The sequence below is a fragment of the Helianthus annuus genome, chromosome 11, assembly GCF_002127325.2.
Source record: "Helianthus annuus cultivar XRQ/B chromosome 11, HanXRQr2.0-SUNRISE, whole genome shotgun sequence".
Lineage (NCBI taxonomy): Eukaryota > Viridiplantae > Streptophyta > Magnoliopsida > Asterales > Asteraceae > Helianthus > Helianthus annuus.
The window spans coordinates 2,031,075-2,046,576 of record NC_035443.2 but is presented as its reverse complement, the minus strand read 5'-3'; positions in this window follow the sequence as shown (position 1 = coordinate 2,046,576).

The window sequence follows — 15,502 nt, the reverse complement described above, 5'->3', positions numbered from 1 at the left end:
ATGAGAAATTTACTGTGAAGTAGAGTCTATGCAGGTTAAATATGAGCTGGGTTTAAAGATTCTGAGCTGAAAAAGAGCCAGATAACGATCTTGGAATCAAAGCTGTGTGATAGTGAGCCAGGTTGATTGATTCTGAGAAGCTTATGTGTTAGAGAGTCAGGTTATGATACCTGAGGATACTGTGGATAGAACATGTGCCAGGTTTCGATTTTGTGGACAAAGTTAAAGCCAGGCAACTATCATGAACGTGTAAAAGCCAGTCAAAGATCCTGAAGCAGATGATGCTGAAGAACTAAAGGAATGCTAGCACATTGTTAGGGGGAGTCTGTTGATGCTGTTAGAGAAAGAGAAGCCCAGAGGCTGATCAAGACTAAAGATGCGAAGACACGTCAGACTCGACACGTGCGACTCGTCAACATCTGAGGGGGAGTATGTTGGTGCATACATCTGTCGACTTCGTCTTGTATAGAGTCTTAGACTAGCTTGTATAGATCAGGGCACGTTATACGAGAAAACGTCAAGCTTAATGTTTTGTTTAGGCTGATTTCGCTCCAAGCTACACATGTAGGTGATTCCGCCCGGAATCACATGTGTCTAATTTCGCTCCAAATGTATCTAGTATGTTTCGGGCGGAATCAGGACACTATATATAGGTCTTCAAGAGCGAAATCATGTAACCGAGTCCTTGTATTCCATACCGAAGTGCTGCCGGTGTGAAGACTGATTGTAATCGTTGTTAGATTAATCAAATCAGTGTTAAAAGTGAAGATTTAGCTGTTACTACCTTTGTTTCTTGTTTTCCGCACCTGAAACAAAGTAAAACTCCTCTGAACGACTCATTTGGGTCAATCACACGATCCTACACTTACTGATGGGATCTACCCTAACTGGTCCGTGTTTGTGAAGTCTTTTCCATACCCTCATATCCCGAATGAAAAAAAGTTCAAGAGGCAACACGAGGCCGTAAGAAAAGATGTGGAACGGGCATTTGGTGTGTTAAAGGCGAAGTGGGGAATACTAAATCGTCTAATGCGTTCCAAAACGGTGAAAAAGATAAGGTCCATCGTGTATACGTGCATTATTTACGTAACATGATTATAAAAGACGACGGAAGGGCGATAGCACCGGTACACATTCAAGATCCTCCAGTCGAACCCGTATTCGATGATACAGCTTATAGCGAGCTCATTGATGAAGAAACGCATTGGAGACTAAAACACGATCTCGTTGAGCATCTCGAACGTTTAGATCTACCTCACCTTGAAGTGAGTTCCGACGACGAGTAGTTTGTATTTTTATTTTTCTAGTTTGAATGTAATTTTTATTTTTAATTTAATGAAATGTCTTTTATTAAATTTTATTTAATTTTTATTAATATTTGTTTAATTTATAAACATGCATAATTACAACAAATAAAAAAACAAAAAAATAAATAAAAAAGCAAGTCCCCTAAGATAGGAGTGCCGCCATCAAATTGAAGGTGTGAGGGGAGTTAAGAGGGGAGTTGACATGGCGCATGCTGATTGAGTGTGTGTAAGAGAGAGGACTCCCCTAACAGAGGAGTGCCCCTTAGGCCGTGGGGTATGGTGGGGCGGGGGTTGGGGCTTGGGTTGGGACATTGGTTGACATGTGGAACCGGATGGTAGACATGGGAAACCCACTACAACACACGGTATGGTGGGTGGGGGTTTGGGGGCGGGGGTTTGGGGGGCTTGTGGGCTGACCGACTGGGCAGACCCGCTGGGCAGACCCAATAACACAAATTTAAGTTTTTTTAATAATTTTAAATAAAGAAAATTACAAAAAAAGATTACAAAAAAAAAATTCCTAACTTTTATATTTGTTTTTTATCTCTTCTCTCAACGCCAAGACTATTTCTAACTCGTCACCCTGTAGGTGATCAATCGGCTGGGATAGAATTTTCAAATCATCCCGTCTTTGTTTCAGGGCATCTCTAGCGGCATCTCTAGCTTCTTTGCTCCTACGTATTTCGGCCCTTTTTTGTTGGAATACGTTGAATGTATCCAACTTGCATGAAATGTCATCCAACTGGTCGCTGTATATTCCCCTACGCGAGCCAGAACTCCCAGCTGAAGGCGACTGATGTGCTAAAAGTGGTCTAATTAAACTAACTAAATTAAACACTAAACTAGACTCTCTAAGTTTTAAATTTATAACTAAGACTCTCTAAACCTAGACCACACAACCGGCAAGTGTACTGGTCCATGTAGTATAGCCTAAGTAAGTCCGAGTGTCGAACCCACGAGACTCTCTAACTACGTTGACTAGACTCGACTAACTTAACTGACCTAACTGAATTACTTGTTTTTATTGTTTTGGGGGGATTTTCTAACAATCCTAAAATTACGAGTAAAATAAACTAATTAACTAGACTAACTAAGATGCGACTTAGACGAAGATTGTGACCAGAGATGACGAATAACTACCTAGGCTAGAATCCTATTTAACTAGGAATGGATTTCTATTCGAAACTAAAGTGGTATGGAACCAGGATCTTTGTGTGCTAAACCCTAAGAAATCCCTACTAAGACCTCCCGACCCTTCTCAGGAAGAAACTTGTGAGACTCTACAGGGCTGTTATGACTACCAGTTGGTTAGACTTCCTCTCAGTCCTCTAACTTCTTTAAAAGTGCCTTAATCCGACAGTCTACCTCTCAGCGCGAAAGTCTAAGGCAACTATGGATTTTAATTTAGTTTAATAGACACGAATAAGATTAGGGAACTAAGACCGATTTCTCTCAAAACCTAATCCTAGCTATATATCAAACCAAGACCTATTAATAACCTCGAGCCTCTCAGCGACAAGATTAGCAGAATATCAAGTTCTAATTATCTCTTAATTACCGTTTCTAAGGTTATTGGCCAATTCACCCAAAGACTACCTGAACCCGCAAAGACTCGAACAATCAACACAAACCTATCCTATGAAAGACATTCACCAAGGTTCATGTGAAACGAATAAACAATCAATAATCAAAACTAGATACGCACATGCACTAAGTTAAAGATTCCACAATTCTTTACTTTTTAAGAAAAATCCATAGACACGATAATAAACGAATAAAAATCCAAACTTTATTAAATATTCATCTTAACCTAGATAGCAACGAAAGGTTAGCCAGCAAACATAGTCTTAAAACAATCAAACAAGATCTCAAACAAGAATTCATTGACATAGAATAAAAGAAACTAGAAAATAAAAGAACCCGAGTAGCAAAACCCGTAATCCCTTAATCTCCAAGCTTCTATCTTCAATCCACTTATTCAAGAACTTCAATCCTTGCAAAACTCTAAAAATCGTCCACCTGATGGCTTCCCTCCTGTGCGACTGATTGTTCGCGTCCCAACCAATCCCTTCTAATAAGTCATCCCAGATTCTGTTCGTGCGTCCAACTCCAATTTATATTATATGCACGTCTATGTCTGTAGGTATGATTTGTTTAGGATGGACTTCTCACATGACATGGGCCTACATGCATAGATCTCTAAATGTGTGGTAGGCCTGAATTGACATAAGTCTTTAACAGCCCAAAAACAAATAATAATGGGTGCTACTTTCTACACCCCCCCTATTTACTTTTTTCACCCTCCTCCTCTCACATACTTACAGGTGGGGCCTGCGTGGGACCGACAGTTTTCCTCTCACAAGGGGGGTGTAATCAGGAAGGAGCGGGGGTGTGTATAGAATGGGCCATAATAATAATGCTCGGTCAACTTTTCAAACTTTGTCAATAATGGGACCCCATAACAAAATTCACAATTGATTTCTTTTTTATTCTTTTGTCGTGTAGCACTAGCACAACTAATGTGCATTCACTTTAATTCAAGTTTTACTACATTTGCAATTTAGTCCCTTGATTTATGTGAGCTATTTTTACAACAATTTTCAGCTCCTTGCACTTGCACTTTGGTCGGTGCTTGACGGTCTACTCTACTCAAATGGCTGGTTATTTACTTATTATTCGTTTTCGCACCAATTGCACCAGAACCTGACCCAACACAAAATAATATAATGTAACACTAAAAACTAAAAAGAATAAATAAAAACTATACAAAAAAATATACACTTTACACGGGACAAATATGTGTATTTTATCTCACATCAGCGACGCCGTTTGTTTTTGAGCACGCCTTCTTGAGGCATTTCTTCCATGCTCAGGCCGATTTGGGCTTGGCGAATCATCCAAAAGGTCCTCAAACTCTTGATCTCATGCATCAGATTGGGCTTGGGATGAGGCCCTTGACCTTTTGGAAGACGAGTTAGTTTCGCTACCAATGGGGACAGTCGACCACTTTGGATGGAATTTACAAATCTCCCAACAATGCATGAAACGGAAGTCGGCCTTCATATTTGACTTGTATCCGACCAGTGCATTTGTCAAAATGTCGGCTTCGTTTTCACCACTTTTAGGGTTTTGCTTTGCTTTATTTAAACACCCACTAAATTTTGTAAGTTGGTGCTTATTTCGGTCCACTTTGAGGATAAGCTATCGTTTTCACGATAAGTCTCCCTTGTAGGTCCCGAAATCGGAGGATCGATTTTCACTACCAAAGCCTTGTTTATAACAAACAAAGTTAAGTGTGCGGAATCCACTTAACTAAGCCAAATCAAGCATAGAACAAAGTAACACACAATGGTTAACCAAAGAAACACACTCGTTTGATTAACTGGGTGAGTATAAACTGATACAAACACAGTTCACAGACTTGAAGGGTATTCTCTCATCTCTGAGTTCTAACTGTGACTATCTGTGCCTATTTATAGCAGCTGGGCTGTTAACATCGGCGAAACAAGAGTTGGGCCGACGAAACAGAAACAAGCCCAAAACCAAGCCCAACAGACGACGAATCACATGTGATTCGTCGTTGACTTTGATGAAACAGAATCAAGTATGACCATGTCTGTTTCGTCGACATGTATTCGACGAAACAGACCTGTTTTGTCGAATGCTGTAAAAGTTAATCTGTTTGCTGCAAACAGACAGCAAACAGATGGCACAGACAACACTTACATAATTGACAGAATTACCCTTAATATGTGACACGCATTGTTTTACGACCATTACATAAACAAAGAGACAAATAAGTCAGACACAAGCGGATAGGAGGATATCCAACTTGGTCGACTGCGAATACAGACTCGATAACTGATAAAAGACCGTACAAAATACAACGTTAAGTACAAGACTAGTGACAGACACCAAAAATGCATCAACAAACTCCCCCTTGTCTGTTACTCGTCTTCGGTCTTCATATCTACCTTCTTCAGTGACGTTCGGACCAGGAACTGCCCGAATGAATTCCCCTGTAGTAACAGTAGCAAGCGACGCGCTGAAACTTTAGTGCCTGGTGTGCGTCCTTGTCTTCATACACTATATCATGCCTGTACAGCTTGTTGATGTCGGAAGCAGACATATTCACTAACCACATTGGATCCAATATCCTGAAGTTCTCCTTATCACCGTTAAACACAATAACCGCCTCCTGAGTGTCGGAATCATAGCACCATAAGCGCATATCACCAAGAAAATCTTGTTTCATCGGCATTAACGGAATTTTGTCTACCACTTTCGTCGGCTCGTACACAAGCTTGTATCTACCAGTGTTGGTTTCCGGATCAAGAGTGAACTTGATCTGCTGATGCCTGGGGAACTGAGGCTTGTAAGACTTGTCTTTCCACCCCGATTTCTTGTTCATTTTGATCAGTCGCGCAAATAAAGAAGCACCTTCAAAGTTTGAGCGATTTATGAGCTCAAGCTTTGTTAGTGCTGCCACATCATAGAACGGCAACGATAAGATGCTCAGCAGCGACCTAAAATACTGGATCCCGAACTCCCGCTTGATTGCAACACAATGGATTTCCTTAACAAACATCCAACACAGGATTCGCCCACTAGGCTTAGCCTTTTCTAGCTGTAAGAAGTCAACCTAAATAGCCTCTGGAACGGGCTTCGAAACCCTAGACAAGAACCGTTGGCGCCACGCAGCGAATGCATCCGTGGCATTCTCTGAAGTATCACAGTTCTTCAGATGTTCATCAATATCCTCCACATTGTCTTTCAACCAGTCTTCATCAAACGGGGCAAACTCGGTACCATCTTGTCTAACATACGATGGCTTCTTCACATCACCCTCGAAGACAGTCTCATCGATGTTTTCAACAGTTGTAGATTCCGGCTCACTCGACATTTTCTCAATCTCATCATCATTAACGTCTCGCATTGCTTTCAAGGTGATTAACTATTGAGGCGTGAGATCCTCAACAATCTCGCCTTCTTCAAGAGATTCTCCGGTAACCGGATGGACAACCTGTAATGCCAAGTCAGCTGAACTAGGGACAGAGGGTGTACCAGCTAAAGCTTCAAGCAATTTTTCTTCACCAACTGTTCCGCTGGATGTTCCCTGAGATGACCCTATCACTGACGGCTGATAAACGATTATAGCAGATGATGTACCAGCTGGGGGCTGTTGTGTTGCAGCAGCTGAATCAGGATTCCCTTGATCCTCAGGGTCTTCATCCCTCTTCTGCAGAATTTCTTGCTGCTTACACCTATCCTCCCACAAAGTAGCAACTCGTTTGCGGAGGAAGTCATACCCCTTGGTTATCTTCTTTACACCTTCAGCTATAGTGGTGTTTCTCGACTCATACCAGTCCTTCATGAAGTCACATCGACCTTTCAGGTCTTCAGCCAACTTCTGGAGAACTGAACTCCTTCTATCCTTTTCTACTTCGGCAGCTTTCAACTGTGCATTTTCAGCCTTAAGAGAATCGATCTCTGCTTGTTGGCGTTGGATTGTAGCTTGTTGTTCACCAACAGCAGATTTCAACCTATCAATCTCCACTTGATGACTGATTTGATCGTTCTTCGTGATCCTGATAAAATCAGTCTGTCTCTGTATACGATCAGCTGCTGCCTCAAATTGAGCAAACAAGAAGTTATTCTTCTCTTCTTGACTCATTTCTGTGAAGATCCTTTGACGTTCACCACTAGGCTGAGCTGTGGTTGCTCTAATAGAAGCGGCCATGGATCTTTGTGGAATCGTCTGAGGAGATACTGGTTGAGCTGCAGACGGTGAAGATACCACAGCGGCGCAGATCCTCGTGAGGAGGTACTTAAGTATTTTCGAGCTTTCTTCCTTTTCTGATGCTCTGCAGCCTTTTCTGCTTTTCTTTTCCTTGCACGTTCCGTTTCAGGATCAGAAGGAACGTATTCCGGATCATCTTCTTGTCTGATCTTCCTGTATCTTTTTACACCGCGTTCATCCAGATACATCTCGTATCCAGGTTCGATCAGATGATCATCATCAGAGTCGGAATCAGCCTTATCATCACCACCGGCTGATGTGTCACCCGCTGACACTCCCCCTGCTGAGGTACCACCCACAGATGTACCACCAGCTGATGTGCCACCGGTAGTTCCTACACTTGATGCACCAACGGCACCAGCACCACCACCATCACCACCTTCATCACCATCATCATCACTATCCGATTCATCAGACACATCCGGTTGAGGACCAAACTTCTCACTCATTAGCCTTTTTAGCTCAGGCTCTTCATCATCAGACTGACTATCCTCATGACGCCACTTGTCATTTGCAGGAGCAACATATGCTGTGTTACCAAGAGCACCAAATAACTTTCTTGGAGGGACACTCTCCTTGTATCTTTTGTGAGCTAAATTCTTGATGATTCTTAACGAGTTGAAGTTCATAGCCTCTATTTTCAGCACATCGTTGTCTGCTTTTGGAAGACTCGGATGTTGGACATTCATTATCATCTGCAGAAAACATGGATACATCCAGTATTTGTTCCCAATGATCCTGCTCTTCCCAGTTCTTGTCAAGTTCTCTTTCATGTTTGTAAAGATGTACCTTGAAATGCTAAACGGTTTGTTTAGCACTAAGGCCACCATAAGACCCACGAGATCGTTGCCAACCATGTCGTAACGGGCCCTTCTATTGCTTAGACACTGGATTAGAACGTGCAGCAGAAATTTGTATCTCAACGGCAGATCACCTTTATTAATTTGCGTGCTAAAGATATCTCCAGTGCATTTCATGCGTAGTAAACACCCTCGCGTACACAAAATCGGAACTGAATCTGGAGCGTCCGGACTATCTTGTAATTGAAGAACTTCATTTAGAATATCTGAAGATACGATTACATCCACATTTTCCACACGACCCCTGATAGCGTCTTTCCCATCAATTTGCACAACGTTCGCTGAATCCCAGAATGCCTTGACAAGTGACTTGTACACCGGCGTTGCGAACGTAACAACATAGTTTATACGAGACTCCCTGATCCACCTTGTAATGTCTTTCAATTCAGCAAGTTTCTCATCCAGATCCAAGTAGGCAATCTGATTATGGCGTTTCTCGGACATTATCTCCTCCTCCGTTTTGTTTTCCTTCTTTGTTGCTGGTTTCCTTTTTCCTTCTTTCGATGCCATCTGCAATTTGAAAACGTCCACAATAAGCAACAATCACTTACATATGCATTTAGACATGTATGGATACAAATTCATGTATTCACTTGATAGACAGACTATCAAAACATGTCTACTGTGAACAATTGCAGACTGTGAAATTGCCTAAGGCATGGACAACGAAACAGAAAGCAATCGACGAAACAGAAGTAGGTTCGACGAAACAGAATCTGATAGTTTGACCAGATCTGATTCGTTGACTATTGCGATTCGTCGATTAAACCTTCGACGAAACAGAGATGAGTTTGACGAAACAGAACTTGGTGGTTGACCAGTTCTGATTCGTTGACCATTCTGTTTCGCCAATCATATCATCGACGAAACAGAAGGATGTTTGACCATCTCCGTTTCGTTGACTATTCTGATTCGCCGACTATCTGATTCGCCGTCTATCTGATTCGCCAGAGTTAGGGTTTGAAATTGGGCGTTTCGCCGTGTGGGGTTTAGAACAAGAACAGATCATCATAACTTATTACCAGTTACATGTCTAACCCAACCCAAGTAAAAATTATGCCCAAAAACTGACAGGGAGTTGATTTCCGGTTCAAAGCTCCGTTCAATACGTTACACCCACCACAAACTTCCATCCCCTGTTTTTCAAAAACAAACCCAAACCCGAATCATATGCAAAACAAACATACAAGCACTTAGATATAACATATTCAGAAGGAAATCACACTCAGTTCAACATCAAACATAACATATTAAAGAGAATAAGTCCACAGAGGGGTCTCTGACGGTTTCCGATGAAACCCGACGGTGCAAAATACGAGAAATAAAGTGTGAACATGTTTGCACCTTTGATTTTTGAGAGATGTTGATGAAAATCGGATGATTTTAGTGAAAAATGGGGTAACCGCAAGTATGGGTTTTGAGTGTTTGGAGAGAAGATGAACAGTTGAGAACTTGAGTGGTTTGAAAAAGTGAACAAGAAAACTGACAGATTTGACTTATATACACCGACCCACTTTATCGGCGAAACAGATTTCGACGAATCAGACTCTTGGGCTTCGACGAAACAGAACTTGGGCCTAGACTTGGGCTTGTGAATTTAGCCCATGACGGAACAGACTTGGGCTCTCCGTTTCGTCATCACCTCGACGAGACAGCCTGTTTCGTCGAATACCAAGAAGATTTGACCAAGGTTGACCAAAGACAAACATTGACTTTGACCAGATTACGTTTCGTCGATAGAAATCTGTTTCGTCGACTATATTTTGATTCGTCGACATCTTTTTCAGAAAATACCAAGGCATGAAACATTTTGCATACTGAACACAGGTTTTAGCAATTTACCATTTTGACATCCAGTTTGAGTTTTCAAAATACAAGGACGTTTTATGAAGTAGGTTTCAGGCTTCCGGTCATAAACACCAAGCAACAACTTTGGCATAATCAAAACCAACTAACACACTACACTACAACCAAGGTTAAAACGCGAAAAACTAAACTAAATGCCATTGAAAAGATAAACAACTGTACAAGTGCAACTTTTGCGAGTTTCAAGGATAAGGAATCATACTAGCTTACGGTCTTAGTCAACATGATTTGATTTCTGTTTAAAGGTCTTGATAAGTATACTACCTCGATTATCAGTATTGTTGTCCACATAAACTCATGCTTATCAAACGTAATCACACTTAGGAGATACGCTTTACGGTAAGGATTATACTTACAAGTCGATGTGAATCCACTTCACGACACATTCCCGTATCAAGGTATGCACGAGAATTCATCTTACCGGTGAGTATACCGATTATCATCTGTTTGACCGTATAAGATGTGAGATCCTCACTTATTTTGGTTTGAAAACCAAGCCCTATGTGATAGAATCACTTATTGATGAGGAACTTGATTTTCGATGCATGAGGGCACAGGAGCAAGTCCGTGAACAGGTCAGTACTTTCGTACAACAGAGAGACGAACTTGACTCCCAGAAAGATGTGATATTTTATCACTTATTTGTTTGGACATGTGATTGTTGATAACTTATTGAGGTCGAATGCAATATGTACACGTATGTATGATATCATGGAAGATCTAGACTTGCATCCCCATTATTTTTCAGTAAAAGATACAACCATGATACCCAGATGATAAGCAGCATAAAGACCGAATATCTCAGAACCTCAGCAATCAATCAAACGAAATTTCGGTACCAAGACCATATGCCAATGAATGGTTCCACCTGACTTGAAGTCTGTTAGGTTTGTATCATCCTGCACATTTTAGTTTGATTGTGAGCCTACCGATACATCGTTAGAAGAGATACTTATCATTTGTTTAACATTTTTAACCATGTTGACCGACCACACCAGTGAATATCATCACCTTCCATTCTCCAAGAAACTCATTTTTGGGTTTTCTAATTTTTTTTTTATTTTTGAATTTTTCAAACGAAAAGACAGAACATAAAGACATCTTTTTGGATTTTTGAGTTTTTTTTTTAATATTTTTGTATTTTCTTGAAATTTTCTCCCCCTAAAATGCTAAAAGATTACGAAAGTGAAAATCTTTTTGTATTTTTCGAATTTTGAAAGAAAATATTTACAAAAACGATTAGCCAAAGAGGTTTACTCGGGTATCACCTTAATGCCATTGATCAAAAGTAGATAATCAAACCGTGATTTATCAAATGCTTTTGTAAACAGGTCGGCACGTTGGTGATCGGTGGGGATATGAACAACATCGATTAATCTTTTATCAAAACAATCACGTATGAAGTGATATTTAATTTCGATGTGTTTGGTCTTGGAGTGCTGCACAGGATTTCTAGTGATCTGTAAGGCATCATTGTTATCAACAAAAATAGGAGTAGATAGGAATTCAAAACCGTAGTCGCGCATTTGTTGTTGTATCCACAAGACTTGGGAGCAATAACTTAAGGCAACAATGTATTCTGCTTCACAGGTTAATGTAGCAACACACGTTTGCTTCTTGCACTGCCACGTAACTAGGCGACTTCCTAAGAATTGACATCCTGCTGTTGTTGATTTGCCATCAATTTTGCAACCACCGAAATCAGAATCACTGTATGCAGTCAAATCAAAGCTATCATCCCTCGGGTACCAAAGACCGGTGTCTGGGCATCCATTCAAATAGCGAAAAATCCTTTTTGCAGCTGACAAATGGGAGGCCTTCGGATTAGCTTGATATCTTGCAAGCAGGCACGTTGGATACATGATGTCAGGCCTCGAAGCAGTAAGATACATGAGAGATCCGATCATGGCACGATAATAGGAGGAGTTGACGCTTTCACCCTTCAAATCCGGAGTAATCCCGTGATTCTGCGGAAGTGGGGTACCAATGGGCGTTGCATCTGACATCTGGAACCGGCTCAAGATGTCACCAACATATTTAGTCTGATGGATGAATATCCCAGACTCGGTTTGCTGAACTTGTAGGCCCAAAAAGAAACTCATCTCCCCCATGGCGCTCATCTCGAACTTTTCCTGCATAATACGTTCGAATTGCCTACACAAAGAATCGTTAGTAGAAACAAATATGATATCATCAACGTATACCTGCACCAGCAGAAGATCTCCATTTTGTTCCTTGATAAAGAGAGTGCAATCAATAAGACCTCGTCGAAATCCATTCTCCAGAAGATAGTTGGATAGGGTTGCGTACCAAGCTCTAGGTGCTTGATGTAAACCATAAAGAGCTTTGTTGAGCAACCAAACCCGATCGGGATGGACAGGATCTTCGAAACCTGGAGGTTGTTCGACATACACCTCTTCTTGAACTATCCCATGAAGAAAAGCACTTTTGACGTCCATCTGGTAGACTTTGAATCCTTTAAATGAAGCATAAGCAAGAAAGATCCGAATAGCTTCCAGACGTGCAAATGGTGCATAAACTTCATTGTAGTCAATCCCCTCGATCTGACGAAATCCCTGAACGACCAATCTTGCTTGTTACGAATAACTACTCCACGATCGTCCTTCTTGCATTTGAAAACCCATCGAGTGCCAATTTTCTTGTAGTTCTCCGATCTTTCAACAAGCTTCCAAACACCAAGCTTCTGAAATTGCTGCAGTTCCTCCTGCATGGCTTCAACCCAAGCATTATCCTTTAAAGCTTCTTTCCACGATTTTGGTTCTTCTTGTGAAACGTAACACGCGAAGGACCAATCATTTTGAAGACCAGATTCTCTAATGGCTGAATACAAACCAGCATTCTGGTTGTTTCTCAGCTAATTACGCGTCTGCACCCCGCGTTGGACATCTCCAATAATATTCTGCTGTGGATGGATATCGTGAATCCTCATTTCAGGATTTTCAGAAACACGTGAATTGATACCCAAATTGTTAAGATTAAGATCAACAACTAACTCCACACCAGGAATGTATATAGAGGTGGATGCATTCCCTTCAGCAGTATCTACATTCTGCACATGAGGTGTATCAACAGAGGCACCTTGAACAGGAGCAACTGGAGCTGAAGATCCTTCTGCTGCATCATGATATTCATCATCTTCCGAAGACTCATTGTAATCAGCAGCATCTTCAAATACCTCATTCTGTACCGTATTGTTAACCGATGAAGAACCTTGTGGGTCAACAATAACAGGTCTAACCAATGGCGAGTCAGCAGCGTTGTCACTTTCAAATAACATTCTAGCAGCTGCTGATTCTTCGTCAAAGGTCGGCAGATTAAAGGAGTCAAACAGTCCATCATAATCGAACATCCAAGGATCACCCAGAGCCCTAACAGGACTTGTGTACCTTTGAACCTTCACTTCACTCCATAGCTCAATCTTTTTCGTTGCTAGATTCCAGACACGATAATTTGGAGTTGCATATCCAAGGAAGAAACCATCGATAGCTTTAGCCCCAAATTTTCCATCTTGTTCAATCATAGTACATGGAGCACCAAAGGGTTCTAGGTAAGAAAGATCCGGTTTCTCTGAGTTCGAAACAAGTTTTGCCATGCCTCTTAACTGTAAGAACTCGGTTTAATGTGTAGCACGCAGTCGACACAGCCTCCCCCCAGAATTGAACAGGGAGTTCCGACTCTACTAACATTGTTCTTGCAGTTTCGATTATCGTCCGATTCTTCCTCTCCGCGACACCATTTTGTTGTGGAGTGTAACGAGAACTGTATTCATGAAGAATGCCTTTAGAAGTACAGAACTCATCCATCACTTGATTCTTGAATTCCGTTCCATTGTCGCTTCGGATCCTCTTAACTTTCAACGAATAGAGATTCTCCAACATTGTAAGAAGATCCTTGAGGATGCCAGGAGTTTCACTTTTGTGGGCCATGAAAGATACCCAAGAAAATCTAGAATAGTCATCGGTAACTACTAGACAATAAGCATCTCCGAATGTTGTCTTGTGCTTCATAGGTCCAAAAAGGTCCATATGAAGACGTTCGAGAGGCATACTGACAGTGTTGATTTTCTTCAAAGGGTGAGACTTCTTTGTTTGCTTCCCTTTCTGACACGAGACACAGATATCTTGTAAATGAAACTTCTCACAGGCACACCATTCACAAGATTGTTTTTCACCAAATGGTTCATCTTCCTCAAGTGAATGTGCCCCATTCTTCTGTGCCGAGATATAGACTCCTTTTCTGTGGCTTTCGAGACAAAGCAAGTGACTTGTGCAGATGTTGTAATCGCTTGGCTCATATCGAGAATATAAAGATCATTAACTCTCGGAGCCGATAAGAGAATCCATTCTTGTGGAATTTTGAACCCATGCTTAAGCACATAACAACCGGCATCATCAAAATGCACGGTGAACTTTTTATCGCAGATTTGCGACACACTGAGAAGATTATGATCAATTTGACGAACATAATTGATCTTATCGAAGCACACAATACCATTGGAGATACTTCCCTCTCCAGTGATGTATCCGCCTTTGTCTCCCGCAAATGCGACATAGCCTCCTCTAATATTTCTCACGTCATACAGAAGTCGTAAGTCGCCAGTCATGTGTCTGGATGCTCCACTATCAACAATCCAATGACTATTAATAGTTCCTCCTGGAACACCCTGCACATTTCGTTCAAAGATCAGTTGAGGATGGGGACCCAAGCCTTAGTGGTCTTGGGTCGTCCTTGAGCATCACGAAAAGTGATCTCGATTTGTTGATGATTCTCAAAAACAGTAGCTCCCCCTGAACTATCACCCATCTTAGGTTTCCAAGTTTGTTTTTGCCTACCAGATTGAGTGTTGTAAACAGCTTTTGAAGCTTCTGGTTTTACTGGTTGTGAAACACTTGGTTCCCTTTTAACTGTTTTAACTTCAGATTTTAAAGCTTTTTCAACAGTTTTTATGTTCTTACGTCGTTGTTTCGTTTCTTGTTCTTTAACTGTTCTTTTATCATGTTTTGGTGAAACTGAACGACGTTGAGGGTGAACTTTTTCAGGTGGTGCTTTCTCAACGAATTTATCCTTTGGAGCGTTTGGGCAATTTTTAATGATATGCCCAAACTCCCCACATTTAAAGCATGTTCTCCTTTCCACAAACTTAGGAGAATTTGAATGACCAACAGATGTCGAACCCGTAGAGCCTGAGGTACTTGCCTTTTCATCACACCCGTTTGTATGTTGAGTGTAATTGTTATCACTGTTACGTTTTAAGATCGTGACTTGTTGTACAAAATCGGTGTTTGATTTATTCTCAAAAGTCTCAATCTTATCAGTACCCTTTGATGACACGAATTTGACATCTTTCGCTTTCTTTTGAAAACGAGCTCCTTTTGTTTCAGATTTCATTTGAGAGACATTAGGCTTTTGAGCTCGCTTGACTGGTTGTTTACCATTAGAAGCACTAGGTTGTTGCGTGGCTGGTGATTTTTGATTTCCAAACTGTTTTCTGATCTCAGCTTTAGGAACTGGATCACATTGTGTTACGACAATTCCCGGAAGTATTTTTCCCAAAAACTTGTTTGTGTTATCTTCAAAAACTTTATCAATCAAGGATTGATTGACATTTTCAATTGGGAAATCATGATCTGAATAGATTTTGTCACTAC